Raw genomic sequence first — 23,639 nt, 5'->3', positions numbered from 1 at the left:
CTCACACTTTTAAGAGCTAATGGATATAGCTCAATAAAAATCGCTTGTAGGATCCGTAAAGGCGATCCTAATCCCTTCTTTTGGTGGGAGTTCTTCCTCTTCCTTGGTCTCTAAAATCAGGAGAGGTATATGGTGCAGTACCTTAGATATAAAATCTATAAAAGGGTAAAGCAAAAGGGGTACTTACAAACCCAGAGCCATCCAAATCGGCTCTGATCAGGAGTGTATGTGGTTAAGGACCACAATCCTTCTTTGTGCAAATAAAAGTAGCAGGAACAATGCCAGTAGTGTTAAAAAATATATATAAATACTTTATTTACATAAAAATATATAACATTCTAAAAACACTTTACTAGGCATTAAAAAAGTCCAATTCCATGAAGACAAGTGATCTCCAAGTTCCCAGGACGCGTTTCGCTCTGTCAGCTTCCTCAACTGGATATGTAAAAATGGAAAAGTCTTCATTTCCCTCCTTGGACTTGTTCCTGCTTTTATACATCTTCACAAATCAATAATGTCAGTCCGGCTTGTAAATTCGCGGGCGATCACCATGGAAACGGTGACGCCCTGCGTTTCAAGCCTCACTTTCAGTCCTTTTTCTTAGTTTCGCCGTCATTTCCGGTCACGTGGGGGTATGCCGATACGTCATGCGTTCCAATTTTGCGGTTCATTGGGACCGCATTTCCGGTAAAACATAATGTATAAGTGAAACCATAAAAGAAAAAACCGCACCATCAATTCATCATGGATAAATACAATCGTTTAACTTGAACAATTAAAAGTGATCGAACCTCCAGTTATTTCATTATTTCGGCATATAACTATAGATAAAAATATACAGTATAATAGAGGCAAGGGTGCAGTTATATGTGCATGCAGTCAAATATTAAAGAGATAGTGTAAAAATATATTTCTTGTAAAAAGAGAGCGCATATAACTAAATAGAGAGCAAATCATAAAATGCATAAACTTTAACCTGCTTAGAATATTTATTTAAATATAATTAAAGGGACCAAATACTGTGCCATTCAAATATAAAAAAGAGAAATTTAAAAAGAATTAAAAAATAGATGAAAATCTAACTTTAAAATTCTACTTTAAAAAAATGGCACATCTCAAAATCTGTGTTGAAACCATAAGGAATGAGTGTATTTAATTTAAAAATCCATTCATTCCATTTCGCTTATTTTAGTATCGAAATCCCCTCCTCTCCAATCTTTTTCTAGTTTTTTTTTATTCCTAAGAATTTTGTATCTTTCATTTCACAATTGTGATACACTTTATAGTGGGCAGAGACACTGTGATTTTCGAAACCTTTGACTATATTTCTTCCATGTTCTTCGATTCGAACAATATATTGTAAACCACAAGGGCATATCATTAAATAAATGAGATTATTTGAGTGGCATGTCAGAAGTTCTTTGATTTGATATTCCGTTCCCTCTCTGCTAAAAAAATGTTTTATATGTCTTCTTATTTGCGGTCCTCTTACAGGCCAGGCAATGTCCACACGCAAAAAAAACCTTTTTCTGTATTTAAAAAAGTGCTAGTTATTCTCTTCTCTTTTATAAAAGAGAAGAGAATAACTAGCACTTTTTTAAATACAGAAAAAGGTTTTTATAAAAGAGAAGAGAATAACTAGCACTTTTTTAAATACAGAAAAAGGTTTTTATAAAAGAGAAGAGAATAACTAGCACTTTTTTAAATACAGAAAAAGGTTTTTTTGCGTGTGGACATTGCCTGGCTTGTAAGAGGAAATGGAATGAATGGATTTTTAAATTAAATACACTCATTCCTTATGGTCTCACAGATTTTGAGATGTGCCATTTTTTAAAGTAGAATTTTAAAGTTAGATTTTCATCTATTTTTTAATTCTTTTTAAATTTCTCTTTTTTATATTTGAATGGCACAGTATTTGGTCCCTTTAATTATATTTAAATACATTTTCTAAGCAGGTTAAAGTTTATGCATTTTATGATTCGCTCTCTTTTTACAAAGAAATATATATTTTTACACTCTTTAATATTTGACTGCATGCATATATAATTACACCCATGCCTCTATATACTTCTATCTATAGTTATATGCCGAAATAATGAAATAACTGGAGGTTCAATCACTTTTAATTGTTCAAGTTAAACGATTGTATATATATCCATGATGAATTGATAGTGCGTTTTTTTCTTTTATGGTTTCACTTATACATTATGTTTTACCGGAAATGCGGTCCCAATGAACCGCAAAATTGGAACGCATGACGTATCGGCATACCCCCACGTGACCGGAAATGACGGCGAAACTAAGAAAAAGGACTGAAAGTGAGGCTTGAAACGCAGGGCATCACCGTTTCCATGGTGATCGCCCACGAATTTACAAGCCGGACTGACATTATTGATTTGTGAAGATGTATAAAAGCAGGAACAAGTCCAAGGAGGGAAATGAAGACTTTTCCATTTTTACATATCCAGTTGAGGAAGCTGACAGAGCGAAACGCGTCCTGGGAACTTGGAGATCACTTGTCTTCATGGAATTGGACTTTTTTAATGCCTAGTAAAGTGTTTTTAGAATGTTATATATTTTTATGTAAATAAAGTATTTATATATATTTTTTTAACACTACTGGCATTGTTCCTGCTACTTTTATTTGCACAAAGAAGGATTGTGGTCCTTAACCACATACACTCCTGATCAGAGCCGATTTGGATGGCTCTGGGTTTGTAAGTACCCCTTTTGCTTTACCCTTTTATAGATTTTATATCTAAGGTACTGCACCATATACCTCTCCTGATTTTAGAGACCAAGGAAGAGAAATACTCTGTCATAACCAAGTCTACTACTAAAATTTAAAACACAAAAAAAGTTTTGTAATTTTTTTTTTTTTTTTAACATACTTTCATACTTTTTTCAAGGTGATATGAATAATACACAGAGGAGAGCTGTAAAACTGAAGGCATGAAGGAATCAATCTACACTTTCTACAGTTAAACCATCCAGTAATTTAACGAGTTTAACAACCTTATTCAATACACACATTCCTAGTACATGATAGCTTCAGGCAGAGCAAAAAGTGCACACTACAATTTAATTCATTAACCCCTTAAGGACCAAACTTCTGGAATAAAAGGGAATCATGACGTGTCACACACGTCATGTGTCCTTAAGGGGTTAAAGTTAAAGGCAAAACCTTTATCAATGTTAAAATGCTCATGGATTTACATTTGATTTAGACATCTGGGAACACCTCAGGTGAACTTAAGAAAATGAGAATGAATACAACTCACTATAATGCTACGTATCAGAGCCAAACCTAGAGGGATGCAGTTTTTGAGAAACCGCAATGATTATTTTGCAGGACTAAGACTGCCTCCAGTAGCTGTCAGACAGCGCTTCCTGGTTTCTAATGGACTGTGAGTCTCTTAAACGAAGCTGGACATCCCCTTGCTCTGGATAAGAACATCCAGCGCTAGTGAAAGCCCCATAGGAAAGCATTGAAGCAATGCTTTGTTATGGGGAGGGCCTTATGCACTCGCCACACATTAGGTCCCCCTGTCTGATGACATCAAAGGAGGAGCACCAACCCAGCACAGAGACATGGGTAGTGGAATTGAGCTGCAAGGGGGCGGGAACCAGAGGGCACTATAGTGTTTGGAATACAGATTTGTATTCCGAACACTGTAGAATCCTTTTAAACACTAAAATGCATGCAAACTGCCCACATACGTGTCAAAACATGTGGACTGTGGAGCCATTCTTTCACTCAGCATCCTAAAACCGGTACATAATAATAATAACAAAGTATTTAACCAGGAAATGTACATTCAGATTACTCTGGTTTCCAAGTACGTCCTGGGGATGTTACCTTAGCCCAACATCCAGGGGTTGTTACATGATAGAATATATATATATATATATATATATATATATATATTCTATTATTATTATGATATTTATAGAGCGCCGTCAAATTCCGCAGCGCTTTACAATGGGTGGACGAACAGACATGTAGTTGTAACCAGACAAGCTGGACACAGGAACAGAGGGGTTGAGGGCCCTGCTCAATGAGCTTACATGATAGAGGGAGTGGGGTAAAATGACACAAAAAGTTAAGGATAGTATTAGACTAGTGACAGTTGAAGAAGAGGAATCAGTTGGGAGCTATTAACAGTTTAATTGATACGCTTTTTAATGATTTTTTGAAGGAGTGGAGACTGGGTGAGCATCTAACGGAGTAGGGAAGCGAGTTCCACAGGAACGGTGCAGCCCATGAGAAATCTTGAAGGCGAGCATCAGAGGTGGGAGTACGGACAGAAGATAGACGTAAGTCTTCAGCAGATCGTAAGGGCCTAGACGGGACATACTTGTGTATAAGGGAGGATAAATAGGTGGGAGCAGCATTATGTTGAGATTTGAAAGCAAGAACCAGAATTTTAAATTGAGCTCTACATTTTATAGGAAGCCAATGTAGGGACTGACAGAAGGGTGAGGCATGGGAGGTGCGGGCGGACAGGAAGATGAGCCTCGCTGCCGCATTCATTATGGACTGCAACGGCGCAAGTTGGGAGCACGTAAGACCACTGAGAAGCGGATTACAGTAGTCAAGGCGAGAAAGGACAGTGGAATGGACACCCTAGTCGCATCTGGCGTTAAGTAGGGGCGGATGCGCGCAATGTTTTTGACATGGAAATGACAGGATTTGGCGATAGATTGAACATGAGGCTTGAAGGAGAGGTCGGAGTCAAAGAGAACACCTAGGCAGCGAGCCTGCGTGGTGGAGCTGATGGTAGCACCGTGGACTTGGAGGGAGACAGACACAGGAGTAACAACACTTGAGGGAGGAAAGACCAGAATTTCAGTTTTGGTCAAGTTTAGTTTAAGGAAGTAGGCAGCAATCCAGTTAGAAACAGCAGAGAGGCAATCAGAGACACTAGTCAAGAAGGACGGGGAGAGATCAGGAGAGGACAGGTAGATTTGCCTGTCATCTGCATAGAAATGATATTGGAAGCCAAAGGAGCTAATGAGTTCACCAAGGGAGGCAGTATAGATGGAGAACAGTAGGGGACCAAGGACTGAACCTTGGGGGACACCAACAGAGAGGAAGGGGGAGAAGAAGCAGAGACAGAAACACTGAAAGAGCGCTGGGAGAGGTAGGAGGAGCACCAGGAGAGAGCAATATCTTGTAGACCGATATTACAGAGGATGAGAAGAAGCTGTTGATGATCAACAGTGTCAAAAGCCGCAGACAGGTCAAGGAGAATTGGGATAGAGTAGTGACCATGAGATTTTGCAGCGAGTAGAGAATTGGAAACTTTGGTCAGTGCCGTTTCCACAGAGTGCTTAGTGCGGAAACCAGACTGAAGCGGGTCTAGCAGAGAGAGTTGGACTCGAGGAAGTCTGTCAATCTCGCATACACAATTCTTTCAAGGATCTTGGATGCAAAAAGCAGTAGCGAGATAGGACGATAATTGGATGCGGAGTTAGGGTCAAGATTGGGCTTCTTTAGAATTGGGTTTACAGTTGCATGTTTGAAGGGCGATGGAAATATTCCAGAGGAGAGAGAGAGAGATTGAGAATTTTAGTGAGAGGTAGAGAAAGAGAAGAAGACAGAGTACGGATGAGATGCGAGGGAATTGGATCTAGGGAGCAGGTGGTGGGCCGGGAGGACTGGAGCAGAGCAGAAACCTCTTCCAATGTAGCGGGTGCGAATGAACATAGAACAGCAGAGGGAGTGAAGTTTGGGGAAGTATTGCAAGGGGAAGAAGAAAGATGAGAGATCTCTTCTTTGATTGTAGAGATCTTGTCAGTGAAGTGAGTTGATGTAAAGAAAATATACCCCAACTCGCAGGATTCAACTCGACAAAAGACAACACAGATACGTCTACTGGACCTTAGAATGGCCAGACTCGACGTATATGAGAGGAGTACAGAGTCAGGAACGATCCGAGGTCAAGGGCACAGATTGACAGCGTAAACTAGGACTAGCCAGGGTCTGGTACACAGTAAACAGCAAGCCGGCAAACAGAACAGATAAGGATAAAGAGATAACGTAGTCAGAAACAAAGCCAAGGTCAAATACGAAGGAACACAACTGAACACAACAAGCGCTAAAGGGAACTGAAACAGAAACCACGATAGGGCAGGGAGTAAAGGGAGAGGTAAGTTTAAATACCTTCAACTTATTCTTGATTGGCCCCTGTCATATCCACGCCCCCAATATGTGAGAGTATGGGGAGTGTTGGGTGACAGGGGCCAATGGGAGACCGTTTTGATTTTCGGCTCCCACTTCCCCTTTAAGAGCGTGCTCGTGACGCGCGGCACGCTCTCAAAGCTAGGCGGGACACGTGACCGCATTCCGCGGTCAGCGCCCGCCGTCATCCGCGCTCTAAGCGCGCCGGGAACAGAGGACCTCGGCCGGCCCCCGGACAAGGTAAGTAACGCTACAGTTGAAAAGTCTGAGGCGGTCAAGTCAGTAGGTGGAGGCGGAACAGCAGGGCGAAGAAGAGAGTTAAATGTGTGAAATAGTCGTTTGGGTTTACGGGAGAGTGTGGTTATGAGGGTATTGAAGTAATTTACTTTTGCAGAGGAAAGAGCCAAGCTGTATGAGCTCAGCATAAATTTATAGTGGAGAAAGTCAGATGCACAGTGAGAAAGTTAGAGGGATAATTTATTTCAAGTATTTCACCATAAGCAACAGTTTGTAGGTACTTTAAGTAGCCAGGGAGCCTAACTATCATTCATAAAGTGAGAATTCAAAGTTAATTACAAATTAAAGACCAAAAGTAGCTTAATTGGAAAAATATCCAAGTTAGACTTTGTCAGTTTGTCGCAGTTCACTCAAAATATCACCACCAAGGATTCCCATTCCCTTAGAGATTATAGTTCCCAGAGTATCACCAGTGTTTATAGCGGTTTAGCAGATCCACCCCAATCACTAGCCAAGACTGAAGTTGAAATAGAACTGTTGCACAGGTCTAACTTTTATAACTGGGGCCTCAACAGAAGGTCCCCAGGGAGAACAAAGGAATTGCAACATCCCCGGTGCCTTGGTGTTTGTATATAAGCAGGTAATTGAATTAGCGATCAGACACCTTGGCACTGTGGTAACAAAACAGACAACTATGGTTCCCGTGCCCACATCCTCAAACACTGGTGTCTCCATGAAGCTTGTTTCAGAGTGCCCACACTGTCCAAAAAGGGTGCAGATAGGAGTCTGTCATGATTTACATAGAAGTCAAAGTATCAGCGTGCCACGGTTATCCTCCAGTCCAGTACAGAATTCCATGACGCTGTGTGGAAATTCCCAATCACCCGAAACAATGGTGCTTTCTGTGAATACTTGCAGTTCCTTTAAAAAGCAACCTACTAGGTGGTCTTGGGATTGAGAGTGCTGTAGATAAAGTTTTAATGGATCAAAAAAGATTAACCATAACCTTTCACTTTTGCACATAGGGGGTTGGTTTTCCTATACTAGACCAACTGGACAAGTGGTATGGTAGACAAGTGAAGAGTATGTGCTCACTCATCCAGGTATTAGATTAGTTTACTTATCGGTGGTTTCTAGACTTTTCATGTTTATATCTTTGGGGAATTGCCAAGTTTTTCAGAAATTTAAATGAATGCCTATCTCAATACATTGACGATGACATGACTATGGGGATTCCAATGATGATAACCAACACCTACTAAATAAATGATCTGTAATGGGATGTGAATGTGATCAAGGTAGCCTCATCTGTGTATTCATACATCTAGAGAAGGCTGAGAGCTCCTGTCTCACGTAAATCAATGGTCTTTGTGTAAAACCCCAAGAGATTAAATGGAATGCATTTGTTGCAGATTAAAATGGAAGGCTTAGCAACCTGTTCATTCAATTGAGATCATTTAAAAAACAGGACAATCTGTCCCACAAATGAATGGAAACACCTTTAAAGAACAAAAATCCAAAAGTATTAGATACGGTCATTTATTAAATATGTGGAAACAATGTTATATGCATTAAAAATTATATATATATATATATATATATACACACACAAAAAAATATCATTGCTGGAAAATTGCATTCTGACAAAAATCAGTGAATCATTATTTTTTTTAGCATTTTATGGGTGGTAGTGTTGTTTATGATGAAACTGGAACAACAACTATCAATCTGCACAGAGTAATTAGTATTTTAAAGGTTGTCTAATGAATAAGAAGTTAAGTCAATGTTCAACTATATGCTGTTAACATACAATAAAAACTTTGGGGTGTTCTCTTTAGAATTTGCATTTTACATCCTGTCTTTGGCATCACGTCATGTCTTGGAGATCCAATAACCTCTAGACCAGTGTTCCCCAACCCAGTTCTCATGGACCACTAACACTCCAGGATTTATGTATTTCCCTGTTTTATTCCAATAGAGATACTGACAAAACCTAGACTGTTGGTGGTCCTTGAAAACTGGGTTGGGGAACACTGCAAGGACATTTGAGCAGGGGCCTCATCAACCTATTGTTCCTGTAACATTTTGTAGTTGTCTTGTTTATTGGTAAAATTCCCTTTTTTTTTTTTTTTTTTTTAAATAATATTGCAAAGCACTGTGCAAGAAGCTGGCACTATAAAAATCCAATACATAATAAATAAAAGCAACCTCATCCAAACTGAAATTTTCTGAACAGATTTCAATGTGATTTAATGTAAATTAGTATTACAGAAAATTAATGTGACATTCCAGAACATGCCCCAACTGCGTCTACTGTCTCTTAATGGGACAGGGTGAGCACCAAAATCACTTCAGCGTAACAAAGTGATTGGAGTACAGTGCTGCAAATTAAAAAAACATTTCACATTTTCCAAATCAACTAGTTGATGTCAAACAATCTATGGGCTTTCAACTTAAATAGATTCAAATATTGAGATTTTATATTTATGTCAGTATGAAAATGAAGCGGACACCAGATGCTAGTTGCTTACAATGCATCTCTATGAGATTGCGGTTTTCACCTTGTATCGCTGTGTACCCTCACTGCTTCTCTATTATAAGCAATTCATTTTACAAAAAAAGTTATCCGTCATGATGACTTCACTGAAGAGTCTCCACCAAAACTGGAATAGAGGTAAGTTTATAATGATTTCTTAATTAGATTTTTTGTTTTTTTAAAAGAAGAGGGTACCAAAATTTAAGAGAAAGAAAAAAAAACATTGAAAAAACACCTGTCCAAAGTATTTGCGGTTTCACCCTGCGCCATACAGTATATGGTCTGTGATTCAAACCCTGCTGTCATGTGACTGCCCCTAAAATCTAGGGACGCACACACCACGTAACCCTAGTCCCTATGCAGTTTCTTGGATAATGCGGGAGTTTCACAACTGATGGACTATGAGAACAGTGACAAACTATCCCTTCACTGTAGTCCATATGTTAAATAGTACAGAAAATGTAAGCATGAAACTTCTATAAAATCTCTTTGGCAGCATTGGGTGTCAGGAGAGTACCAGCATTTTTTATTTTTCCTATAAAAAAAATAAATTAATTACCGGTAATTAAAGAATGGTTAAAAAAAAAATAAAAGTGATTGGTCTGTACCCTTAAAAAACAAAACCATAGGGGGGGGCGGCGCTTGACTACTGAAGCAAATGGTCGCATGGCTGAAGAGCTCCAGGCCACTACAACCAAAAACTGCGTTTTCAACCCTTATTAACGGGTTAATCTACCCCCGTAGGGACCCCAAAGCATACCGGCACCAAAATGGGGCGGAAAACAAAAAAACTTAAACCAGACAAACCCAGACTGGACTTACAGATCGACGAACTCTGGCGGAAGGCCCAGGGCGCAACTAGCTCCAAAATGGCGTCCATGCATGGAGGATGCTCGGATTTTTACGAGGAAACTTCCGATGAAGCAGAGGAGATGACCCCTCCGGCCCGGCCACAACAGCCACCGGATCGAAGACAGCCCCAGCCAACCGCGGTAAAACCCACGCCGGTAAGCATGGAGGCAATCAGAGATCTGATGGCGGAACACCACCAAAAAATCTCGGCCGATGTGGCATCACTCAGGGAGGCCTTGCAGGGCCTAGACGGCAGGCTAAGGGTGGTGGACACAACCATAGAAACCCACGGCGGCCAAATTAAGGAACTGCAGCAAGCTATTACAGAGCTTAAACAGCAAAACGAAAAGACCGAGCTGAAACTCGCCACGATGGAAAACAACCGCCGCCTGAAACACTTGAAGATCAGAGGCGTTAAGGATGATATACCTGATGCTGAACTGCCCCACTTTGCACGCAGGCTCCTCACAGCACTGCTAACCCCAAAGTCTGCTAAGGCAGTGACGCTGGAAGGCTTATTCCGCATCCCAAAGCCTGCAACAGCCCCGACCACAGCTACTAAAGATGTGATCCTTCAATTCCAAACCCAGAGGGACAGAACCGCAGTCCAGACAGCTGCCAGAGAACACCCAACTTACCTTTTTGAGGACATGAACCTTGAGTTCTATGCGGATCTCTCTGGGGCCACCCTGGCTTGGAGGAGAGCCTTGCGGCCATTTACTGCCCACTTGCGCACACACCACGTGAAGCACCGCTGGGGCCCTGCGCACACCCTGCAGGTTAACAAAGGTGAATCCACGCACACCATTAGGTCCCTGCAGGAAGCAACGATGGCCCTGAGGCATCTAGGCTTACCCCTGGACATGCCTAACTTGTCTAAGCCTCCGACGAGTCTCCAACAACCTCCACGCTGGGCAACAGCTAACGTGGCCCAGGCGGCCATCGGACTTACCGGCAGATGCGGCCACAACCTGAACTTCAATGAAGACTGAAGGTCCCATAACCCAGGGCTCCTGCCCATACCCACAGGAACTTTAGCCTGAACAACTACCTGCATTTCCGAGACTCTTATGTTCCCGGTCCCGAATGTTTATGTGACTTCCTATGGACGACCACTACCAGGGCAATTACTGCCCTATCATATATATAGCACCTCAGGACAGTTGGCTAACAGCACCCGGTGCTCCCAAACACGACACCCACCACGCTGAGCCACGGACTGACCTATCTACCCAAGCGAGCGGATGGCGTCAGGGGACGGCTTGCAGCTCCTTTTATTTTTATTATTATTATTGTACCAGCGCCCATCCGGGTGAGAGCGGGACTTATTAAGTGCATATGTAGTTTTTATACGCTGCATACCTAGCGATGGTTATGTTCCCTTATATTTGTCCTAGCTGTAGGACAGCCTGCCACCACACATCTCACACTACCCCCTTGCTTGGGAGGCCGGAGGTACCTCATGCACTTAACACTGCAGGCCCAATCCTTACACGCCATAATCTGGTTATTGCTTATCCCGTCCTAGGCCAACGCTTCTCACAAGCATACTGTAAATATCTCTCAATACATTACTAGCCTAGCTGACCGATCCCCGGACGTCATAGCCCAGTTAAACGTCAGCCTGCTTATGACATATAAACACACAAAGCTTCTCATGCAGTTGTTCCACTACCAAAGACCATCCGGCAACACTTACGCCTGTTTTACTAACATGCTTGACATGCCATCTACCCTCTTCCTCACTCTCCCAGACAGGGCACAGCAACACTAGCGTTAACAGCACGACTGTCTACCCAGGTTCAGAGGTTCCACAGGGCATAACTCCTATCATCCACCTACACTGTACTTGAGCATTATGATAGCTGCCCTTACTACTATTATTTTACTAATTTTCTTACCCATTACGATTTGTATATATGCTTTTCTTTAACTTCTGTGTATAAACATTCGACGTTTATGTATTGCCTGTTTACCTCTCAATTTTAAAAAAAAGTGCTAGTATTTAAATGCCATACCTGTGAATTGCTGTAACACTTTACGACTTGCAAATGCTATTGTGGCATAGTGAGTTGCTGTGTTTCTGTTAGCACACAAAAATAAAGAATTACAAAAAAAAAAAAAAAAAAACCCATAACCAGTATTTCGGATTATCAATTTTTTATAAATAAATACCAGTAGTATATTTTAGATTTGTGCTGCCCTAGGCACGACTAAATTCGGGCACCCCCAAAATCTAAATTTGCCCCTCAATTTCTTTCAAGGCCATTTCTTTTGACTGACAGACACATGCCCTCATTGATACATGCACTGATATACACTCACTGACAGATATACAGTCATTGGCACACACTATTTAACCAACACACACTCTCAGATACACATAAAATGACATACACACACTGACAGTTACACTCACTCACTCACAGTAAGGTGGACAGCCCCAGAATGCCTTGTGGTAAATACATCCCTGAAAATACCAGTAATATAATCTTTCTTGTCACTAGTAATTCAACTCCTACAACAATCCTACAGTATATTCTGTATTTTCCCAATTACCCTCAACTGGGTATAAAGTTAAAAAAATATATAGACAGAGGCATACATTGCTTTGGATAATTTGAAATAATGATCAAAGCCATGATAACGTTTTATAAAAAGAGAAAGTACATTTACACCACTGACAAAATAAAAATACTAGTACACAAATTAGAGGAACACTATAGCATTAGGAACACAAATCTGTTTTAGCACCCCCTTTGCAGTAAAACCTGAAATAAATGTAAAAAAAACAGCTGGCGCTACCACCAGCTCCTCCTTCTGCTACGCCATCCTGGAGGCATTGCCTCCAGTGTTTGGTCCAATCCAATGCTTCTTCATAGAGAGCATCGTAGGCAAGATACATGGCAAGGGTCTCGCACACTTTCAAATACTTCTTATATGAAAGCACAGGATTAAAATTACAGTTTTACTAGGCTGTTGCTGCTGGAAGCGCCTTTAGTGTGACAGTCACTAGACGTGTGTTTAACCCTACAAGGTAAACATTGCCATTTCTACAATGTTTTCATTTGAAGGGTTAAAGTGATAGGACCACTGAGATAAAGTGGTCTGGGTGACTTAGTTTACAGTTACACAGTTACTAGATCATATGACTAAAGTGTGAGCAGTTGTGCATATAATTTATGCCCTTTAACAGGAAATGGAAACATTCTCAGAGAGTCAGCTAAAATCATAGTCAAGCTGTTTTAGTCAGAAATGTTAAATCCACGTTGTATTCCTGGCTATTCAGAGTTTATTAAATAACCCTGTGAGACTGAACAGCCAGCATCAGCCTGCGTGTAATTATTGAAGAGTAAAATCCTCCCCTGCAGGAAGACGTCTGCATCACACAATATCCAAAAACTACAGAGAGATAAAGAGCAGTGATAACACTTTTAATTAAAAACACTGTAAGCAATGAATGTTTAGGAAAAACGTACTGTTTCCTGTCTGGTTTTCCCCAAAGTTATTACGAAGTTCTGATATGTATTCTGCCCAAAAAAAAAAACACCACTGCTTTTTCCCCATGTCCAATTTAAATATAATAAAAATCATCCAGCAGTGAAAGTGTATATATCTATATTATGTGTAGTACAAAGTGCAATCCCAGCTTCCAGCTGTTCATTACATTTCACTGTGATACAGTAATAGGCAGAACAATGAATGGCTAGAACATTACAACACATAAATAGAACTCTATACTCACTGACACTCCATAGCGTCCACATAGGCGCTTTTCCAATGGAATCTAATGTGATCCTTGCAGAATGCCTCAATTCAGCTGCACAATGAAAAAATCCTCTCAGCACAAACACAAACAGCCTGTCAGCTCCAGCCAGAGAGGGCGGGGCTCGGGACCTAGGGGAGTTGTCACCAGTGATCAACTGCTGCTGACTCCACTGCTGTGTGACAGGGTGCAATTATCATGACATGGGGTTCAGCATTCCTAGAAAGTGAGGAGCAGCCAGGGGGCTTAGACTAACATTAAGTCAGGTATTAGAAGAGAGAGGTCACCAGGAAAGCAGTTTAACGGGAGGGAGTTTCCTCCATTCACAAATTAGCTCAGGGTAAGATGTTGAGATCAAGTTTAAATTTAAAGTGATAACAGCTCCTATTAATGATATCCTTGCAGAACGTCAACATTTTCTATACAGTTATTCACTATGAAGCAATTTGTTGTGGACTGTGATTTGCAAGATTTAGGCTAAAAAAAATAGTCAATAAGACGGTAGCTGATGTAGAGATTTATTTCCAAATTAACTTGTCTAAATTTTGCAATTGAGTTTTCAATTCTGAAGGTTATTCTCTAAAGTGAATTTCATGTTTAAAGCTAGAGTAGCTGAACTGAAAACAGCTGATGGAGAGAATGTTTCCAGTTCAGGTATTATACCCATACATTTGAAATTAACTTCGAATTCCCCTTTAGTAAATACGTTAATTGTTAAGTGAATGGCCAAAGTATGAACTGTCAAGGATACAGATTAACATTTTTCTTAAAGTGGCACTGTCTCACACACACACCCTCCATACAGGACACTACTTCAGCTTTCAGGAGGGACAGGTTTAGGTAAACAGAACTCCTCTTTGCCCACCTCTCTACCCCCCCGCCCCTCCCCGGCCACCGGATCTCTAGCGCCGATGTCACCGTCAGGGGTCTTTGCAAACCTGCAAAATCCCTAGGTGGTAACAGTGCTGCTTTAACTAATGGAATTATTAAAATAAAAACATAGCATGTATGTATTTATACTACGATAAGCAGTGCATATGTGTTTTAACACATTGGGTGTAGTACACTAAGGTGTGTAGTGGCTGGTATTTAGAAAGAAAACAAAAAAAACCCCTCCTGTAATAGATTTCTTAAAGGGTAAGTTTTAAATAGGGTTTCTTTCCGGTTAGTATTTTAAGTAAGGACATCTCACAATTTCTCAGTATTTTTTAATGGGAGCTATTACTTAAAGAACACTAAAGTCACCAACAACTACACTGTGTATAGATCATGCCTTTGGAGTTTCACTGCTCAATTCTCTGCCATTTGGGAGTTAAATCACCTTTGTTTCTGTTTGTGCAGGCCTAGCCACACCTCCCTGTGACTGGAACAATGGTTTTCATTTTCTATCAGATGTTAATTACTTAAGAGGTTTTTATTTCCTGCTCTGTAAATTGAACTTTATTTACAAATAGGAGGCTCCGGTAGGGTCTAGCAAAATATTAACAGCTCAAGAGATAAGAAATTCTAAATGAAACAGAATTTGCAATAAAGTAAATATAAACATTAGATGACTCTTTACAGGAAGTGTCTAGGAAGGCTGTGTAGGTCACATGCAGGGAGGTAGGACTAGGGCTGCATAAAGAAAGTGATTCAATTCCTAAATGGCAGAAGCATTGTTTTCTACACCAAAACTGATTCAGCAGGCTAAAGTTTTTTTTGGTGACTATAGTGTTCCATTATGAGTAAGTCTTTTCTCAGTTTGGCTAATTTAGATTAACATTTTTAAAATTAAAATCTAACATTTTAGTTTAGCTGCCAGGTTCTAAAAAGACAGTTGCAAAGATCCATGATTGCAGTAAAGAGAGACAGCTGCAGGTAAATATATCTTTGCTACTTCCTAAGCACCATCATGCAAATGCACAAAACTATGGTGGATCTTTGCAAAAATGCAAATATATCACAATTGCTTGATCTATTTTTGCCTGTAATTTGCAATGTCTTTGAATACCCACCAGTTTAAAAATAATGCTTAAATACAAATCTGCAATAACAACTTATACAATGTTCACTATATAAAATACCATAATAGAGAGATACAATAACAGCTTAAACATAACTTCTTGTACATGATTTATAAATACATTTGTTATGAATTTGTTGCAGCAGGCTGATATAGATAATTGCATAAATGTTACTTAATCATCTATTAAAATTAGCCTGAACAATATTTTGACAGTGTAGCTTTGTGCCTGAACTTGAGTTATTTATTAAACTATGAAATGCAGCGAATTGAAAAATGAATATCCAATATTCAGGACACAATATTCAATGATGGAATATAAAGTTGTAGATTTGGAGGAATTTCCTGCTCAAGTATTTGGTTTGATTTTTGTAATTTAGGAATTTTATCCTTGCAGTATGCATTTATAGCACATCGTTTAATTGGAATTATAAATTGCAGATTAAATTTGTAATTTATGATTTTGAGAATAAAGTAAACCTTATGAATAGAAATTTGACTTATTGTGGAGTTTATTTATAAAACAGAGAATTGAAGAGAACTGGCAAAATGGTTGTGCTTTTTAAGTTTAAATTGGTATTTTTTTGCCTAAAATCCCTTGTCAATTATTCCCAATTCCCCAATGAGTGAATATAGCCCTTTAAATGTGTGACTGTAACCAATAAATCGGAAATAAGATGTTAAAATATAATTTTAGCACCCATTTGAAAAGTGCTGATACATTAACTAAGGGCTCGGGATTTTGCTGGGGAATGTGCAATACTGGCAAATGTTGACAATATGTAATTTGCAAAATGTGCTTAGTGTTGCTTCAAACTGGAGGCATGCAATCTGTCAAGAAAGTGTTTTTGTAGCACAGTGTTTATCAGCTACGCACATTCAGATCCCAATGTCATTATCAGTCAGCACAAATGCCTACTGCACTCACCTATTGCATAATCTATAGACCTCATTTATGGCCAACAAAACACAGCCTCTGCTGCAGAAAAACAAACTGGTATTTAATTGAAATGGCATTTTACTCATAGATTATAACAAGTCAGATTAATTTATTTAATCTCCATGTCCCATGTCATACATTCTTTAAATATTTTATTGCTTTAGCACTTGACCCAGAGACTGACTAATATGAGTAGTCTAGGCATCATAACTATTATATTCTGGTGTAGTGGTTTTGGTGCCATTAGACTATGGGCTCAGTTCATGGTAACACTGTTTAAGGAGCTCAAGAGGCACCCGTGGAAAACTGCTGCTTAGCTTATTGTTAAAGGGACACTATAGTCACCTGAACAATTTTAGCTTACTGAAGCAGTTTTGGTGTATAGAACATGCCCCTGCAGCCTCACTACTCAATCCTCTGCCATTTAGGAGTTAAATCCCTTTGTTTATGAACCCTAGTCAACCTCCCTGCATGTGACTTGCACAGCCTTCTATAAACACTTCCTGTAAAGAGAGCCCTATTTAGGCTTTCTTTATAGCAAGTTCTGTTTAATTAAGATTTTCTTATCCCCTGCTATGTTAATAGCTTGCTAGACCCTGCAAGAGCCTCCTGTATGTGATTAAAGTTCAATTTAGAGATTGAGATACAATTATTTAAGGTAAATTACATCTGTTTAACCCCTTAAGGACACATGACATGTGTGGCATGTCATGATTCCCTTTTATTCCAGAAGTTTGGTCCTTAAGGGATTAAGGGGCTAAAAGTGAAACCAGTTTTTTTGGGGGGGGGAAAGAAAAAGAGAAAAAATCCCTATAACAGGGATAAATTCAGTGTGTCCAGTTCATATCTCAAAAGGGGACAGCCCTTATATTATTTGACAAAAAGGAACAGAAAAAGTGTAAACCTAGGACAGAACGTCCAGAGAACACTTATGAGATATGAGACTGAGCTACTTCTCTATCCTCTTCCCTTTTTGAGTGAGTTTATTCATTTTTATTATCTTTGTTCTTTTTATATTGTTCATGGTCTTGTATACCAATTAAACGTTTTTTATTTTTTTTATTTTAAAGTGACAGGCGATTCAGTCTCATATCTCATAAGTGTTCTCTGGACGTTCTGTCCTAGGTCTACACTTTTTCTGTTCCAGTTTTTTTTTTCATGCAGGTTCTGTCAATCATAGCCAGGGGAGGTGTGGCTAGGGCTGCATAAACAGAAACAAAGTGATTTAACTCCTAAATGACAGTGAATTGAGCAGTGAAATTGCAGGGGAATGATCTATACACTAAAACGGCTTTATTTAGCTAAAGTAATTTAGGTGGCTATAGTGTTCCTTTAATGCGGAAGTTACATCTCCAAGTTAGCAATTTATTTTGGCCATAATTTGAAGCCATTCATTGAGTCTGCAGGTGTAATGAAGCATACCTTTTTTTCCCCCACTTCAGCTATTTTATGGTTTAGTGGATAATCTTGATAATCTCTCTAGGATAACATTTTATTATGTAACATTCATTATCTGATGTCCTTAGTCCCACTCCTCCAGGTGAATAATAAGATATCATCCCACCATAACCCCTCTAACTACTTTTCTTATTATTTGTTTTACACTGTCCTCTCTTGTACTACTCAAATTGAGTTGGTCACAAAATCCACCCAATAAACCTGATGAAGACAATTCCATAGATATTCTGGGCACATTAGGATCAATTAATCCATCAGCTTCTTATATAATCTAACCAAGCACAATTCCCTCGCGATCTCACAGTATAGGACATCTTAAAGTCACTAAAACTCAAGTGAAGTGGTCTGGGTGCAGTAGACCTGTAGTTGTAAAACATTGCAGTTTTGTAGAAACGGCAATGTTTATCTTAAGGTGTTAAAGGGACACTGTAGGTACCCAGACCACTTCAGCCCATTAATGTGGTCTGGGTGCAAACTCCTACCACCCTCAATCCTGAGCATGTGATTATTTGCAGTTTTTATAAACTGCAATAATTACCTGCTAGGGTTAACTCCTCCTCTAGTGTTTGTCTACCAGACAGCCACTAGAGGGACTACCGGGTGCTTAGACGACTTTTGGTCATCTAAACGATGCTGGATGACCTCACGCTATGCATGATGACTTCCAGCGTTGCCAGAATCCCCCTAGGAAAGCATTGAATAATGCTTCCCTATGGAGAGATCCGAATGCGAGTGTGGCCATTGGTCTTCCCCGCCGGCAGATGTCGGCAGAGTGGGCTGAGCTGAGCCAGCACCGAGGGACATTGGTGCTGGACCCAGGTAAGTGACAGCAGGGGTTATTAACCCCTTCTGCACCACGGGAGGGGGCCTTGACAAAGATGGAAGCTATAGTGCCAGGAAAACAAGTTCCTGGCTCTATAGTTTCCCTTTAACCCCTTAAGGACCAAACTTCTGGAATAAAAGGGAATCATGACGTGTCAGACACGTCATGTGTCCTTAAGGGGTTAAACATACTTGTAGTGTAAAATGCATCATTAATGCATTAATGTATTTGATTGGATGGATGCATCCCTATTGCTCTCTATTTCATCTCCATTGAAATCAGTTATATGACTAAATGAAGCTCGTAAGGAAAGCATTTAATTCAATGCTTTCCTAGAGAGCTGGATGACGTTGCAAGGGGAGGCATATTACACTGATAAAATCCAAAATTAATAATCCAAAGTCAACCGGGTGTGGTGCAATAAATTGAAGTTTACTGGGACGAGGAGAAAAAAAAAAATCACATACAATGTTTCAGCCTCAAACCTTAATCATGTATACAGAGTAAAGAACAAACATATCAATGAATACCAGTGGTATTTCTGCCCTTAATCTGCTGTAATGACACAAAAAGAAAAACCACAAAGTAATACCCCAGAGGAGAAGGGATGGTAACCTAGCATGTCTGGTTGTCATGGAGACCAATTACACCGGTGCATTACATATATTCACTCTTGCCTTACCCGTGTGCAACACTCTTTGTAGACTTCATGGAATTAAATCCAAAATATACGTTACTTTCCAAATGGATTAGCTAGAAGCCTCCACCCATAAGAAAACCCAAATTTAAATGTTTTCCAACAATTGCTTCCCTGTATTACTTCTGTAAAGCACCGCTTAAAATAAAATCCAATTTCATTGTAGAAACACTCATGGATCGGGTGACTTTCAACAATAGCTGATTCAGGTTACCATATGCATAACTCTGGGTTAAAGATGTACACACAAATTAGACAGATTCAACTATTTTCCATTGACTTATTTAGATACAATCTGTTCATGGTTCTTAAAAAAAAATAAAAAATAAAAAAATTGTCATGTCATCCACCTAAATGCTTCCACATTACTGAGTGTGAACATTGTATTAAAATACACATGTATCTATAACTGCATGGCTATACAATATGTTTTTGAAAATAATATTATTGTTGTTTTATGGACATGCCTAGGGTGAAGGTGCCCTTGCTATAAGGTGTGGAGTGTAATTTCAAGCATGTTATTATATTACTCGTAAATGACGAGGTAAATCATAAATCTGTCTAGTTCAATATGTTTATTCCAACCTATCAATGATCAACAGTATGCTAATTTTCTGGTTCTTGTTCTTAAACTTAAAACCGTGCTGTATTAACCTGCTACACTGTAAAATGCTATGAAAAATGCTTACAGACGCTGATGTGGCTCTGTACGCCTGTTGTTATTACGTGCACAAAAAAATAAAGAATTAAAAAAAAAAAAAATACACATGTATATGATTACTACGAACTAGAGATGTCGCGAACATAAAATTTTCCGTTTGCGAACTTCTGCAAATGTTCGTGAACGAGCGAACCGGGCAAACCGCCATAGACTTCAATAGGCAGGCGAATTTTAAAACCCACATGGACTATTTCTGGCCACAATAGTGATGGAAAAGTTGTTTTAAGGGGACTAATACCTGGACTGTGGCATGCCGGAGGGGGATCCATGGCAAAACTCCCATGGAAAATTACATAGTTGATGCAGAGTCTGGTTTTAATCCATAAAGGGCATAAATCACCTAACATTCCTAAATTGTTTGGAATAACGTGCTTTAAAACATCAGGTATGATGTTGTATCGATCAGGTAGTGTAAGGGTTACGCCCGCTTCACAGTGACAGACCAAACTCCCCGTTTAACACACCGCAAACAACCGCAAACAGTCCATTTGCACAACCGCAAACTCTCCATTTGCACAAGGTTGGATACCAAGCTAGCCATGTCACGTTCCTTGTCCTCACTGATGTCATTGAAGGTCTCTTCATCCACCCAGCCACGTACAACACCAAGGGTCCCCGAAAGGTGACAACAAGCCCCCTGTATTTTTTTTTTTTTAAATGTATACTACTGTTACACCAGATATGAGTTGCACTGGTGTGACACTGTGCCCTGGCAGGCCCTGAAACGCACACGTGTGAAGGAAACTGACTGCTATTATTTCACAGCAGCTTCTGGGGGGCGGGGCCTAGCTGTCATGGAGGAAAGACGCACTTCGTGTGAGCTCCCTCAATATCTCACTTTAAGCAGCTATCAACAAGCGAATTTCACCCCAGAAGGGATGACCCAGCAATGTTGCTCCTACCTGACCGACCCGACATGCTTAATAGCGGTCAGCAACTCGACTTACCTCCGCGTGGCAAGTGTGGCCTGGTGCTCACCGGGCGGGAGAGGCGGCCGATCTCCCGATCCTGGGATGCCCAGGAGCAGCTACTTCCCGGCAGGAGCTCCGTTACCCCCCCCCCCCTCGGACCGGTGGGGGTTATCCCGGTCCAGCCCTGAGAGGCTGTCTGGAGCTAATGGACGCACAGAGCACAGCCGCCCAGGCTGACATACTCATCTGCGAATCTCCCAATATGGCGGCAGCCGCGTGTCCTCCTGGTACCAGCAAAGCATGGCAAGATATTGAGTCTAAGCAGGACAGAGTCTTTAATCAATTTTGGAAGCAAATAAAAAGCAGGAAGCCCCAACAAGCTCCACCACAGCTAAGCGAAGCAGTCCCCATTAAAATCCACCAACGCAAAAGGCGTCGAAGACGGGACCGGAGGCACAAACAGAAATGCAGAGCCTGCCCCACGTCAAGCACTCACCTCCACCTTAAGCCACCACAATCCCGCACCGGACGTGAAGCACCACCGGGACAGATCCGACCACCCGACAAAGCAAGCTTCCACCACCTCAAGCCGCGAACCCGGCACTCAGCCAGAGACTTGCCTTTGTTGTTCCAGGTATCAGGGACTCCCAGGGTCTGCACCTGGCGCCCAGAAGGGATCGGATGAGCACAAGCAGTAAACAGCAGCCTGCCAAGCATGTCCCACTATAGCCGATCCTCCACACCATGCCTTTGATCACATGAACTGCTCTCTGCACATTAACTAATCGTAAAGTAGCAAGCGTTTAAACATGTCATTATTTCACCTCCTAAAGAGTTTAATGTCGTAGTTCCTTACATGCCTTTACCTTAGCCGTTCATGTATTATGTTATTCACTAGTCTCATCTCGTGGGGCGACTCACACTTGATTTATAATTAGTGGTGGAGCTGCTGATATAAATACACAGTTGATAACTTGCAAGCTACACCCTAAACATGACAGCCATCTTTCACAACAATGTACTGCTATATACCGTATATACTCGAGTATAAGCCGAGTTTTTCAGCACATTTTTTGTGCTGAAAAACCCCAACTCGGCTTATACTCGAGTCAATAGTCTGTATTATTACGCAAAGTAGATGGTGGGAACCGCACTCAATCCCAGCGGCCAAGGGTGCTCCGGATCAGGACCAGCAATCCCAGAATTATACACGAAAGAAGAAAGGACCACAGGCACTCCAAATTGAAACCGTATGCAGATTTATTAGGAAAAAATGCAACGCCAAGCAACCTTTCGACCAACAAAGGTCTTTTTCAAGCTTGAAAAAGACCTTTGTTGGTCGAAACGTTGCTTGGCGTTGCATTTTTTCCTAATAAATCTGCATACGGTTTCAATTTGGAGTGCCTGTGGTCCTTTCTTCTTTCGTGAATAGTCTGTATTATGGCAATTTGCATTGCCATAATACAGACAGGGGCTGTGGGGGCTGCATAGAGCGTTACTTACCTCTCCTGCAGCTCCTGTCAGCTCCCTCCTCCTCCGCTCTCTGCAGCCCCCACAGTCCCCCACTGAACTACCAATGCTGGACCACCAGGGAAAGAGAGCCCCCCTCCCTGCCATTTTAAAAATAATAAAATAATGAAATTAAATAAAAAAATAAGAAGAAGAAATAATAATAATAAAAAAATATTAACATAATTAAAAAAATAATAAAAAAATTGCCCACCCCCCACCAAGGCTCTGCATCACACACACACACACACACACACTGCACTCATACACACACTGCACTCATACACACACTGCACTCATACACACACACACTGCATTCATACACAAACACTGCACACATACACATACTGCACTCATACACACATACTGCACTCATACACACACGCTGCACTCATACACACACGCTGCACTCATACACACACGCTGCACTCATACACACACGCTGCACTCATACACACACACACTGCATTCATACACACACACTGCATTCATACACACACACTGCATTCATACACACACACTGCACTCATACACACACACTGCACTCATACACACACTGCATTCATACACACACACACTGCACTCATACACACACACACACTGCATTCATACACACACACTGCATTCATATACACACACTGCACTCATACACACACACTGCACTCATACACACACTGCTTTCATACACACTGCACACATACACATACTGCACTCATACACACACACTGCATTCATACACATACACACACTACTCATACACACACGCTGCACTCATACACACACACTGCATTCATTATACACACACTGTAAATAAATATTCAATTAATATATTTTTTTTAGGATCTAATTTTATTTAGAAATTTACCAGTAGCTGCTGCATTTCCCACCCTAGTCTTATACTCGAGTCAATAAGTTTTCCCATTTTTTTGGGGTAAAATTAGGGGCCTCGGCTTATATTTGGGTCGGCTTATACTCGAGTATATACGGTACTCATACCCTCAGT

General features: G+C 40.5%; 1 protein-coding gene across 5 annotated transcripts in view; it reads right to left on the bottom strand.

Moving 5' to 3' along the window:
* TRIM2 (tripartite motif containing 2) overlaps positions 1 to 23,639 on the bottom strand; it is a 137,458-nt gene that overhangs the window by 59,891 nt on the left and 53,928 nt on the right. For 3 of the 5 annotated variants that reach the window (XM_063458515.1, XM_063458521.1, XM_063458522.1), the window contains exon 1: positions 13,555 to 13,731. The exons of the other annotated variants lie outside the window; for them this stretch is intronic. The gene's annotated coding sequence lies outside the window, so the exon portion shown is untranslated. Of the gene's footprint in view, positions 1 to 13,554; positions 13,732 to 23,639 lie in introns of those variants that run through there. 5 annotated transcript variants of the gene reach the window in all.

The sequence above is a fragment of the Pelobates fuscus genome, chromosome 6, assembly GCF_036172605.1.
Source record: "Pelobates fuscus isolate aPelFus1 chromosome 6, aPelFus1.pri, whole genome shotgun sequence".
NCBI lineage: Eukaryota > Metazoa > Chordata > Amphibia > Anura > Pelobatidae > Pelobates > Pelobates fuscus.
The sequence above is the reverse complement of the archived record's forward strand: the minus strand, read 5'-3'. Positions and strand labels throughout refer to the sequence as shown.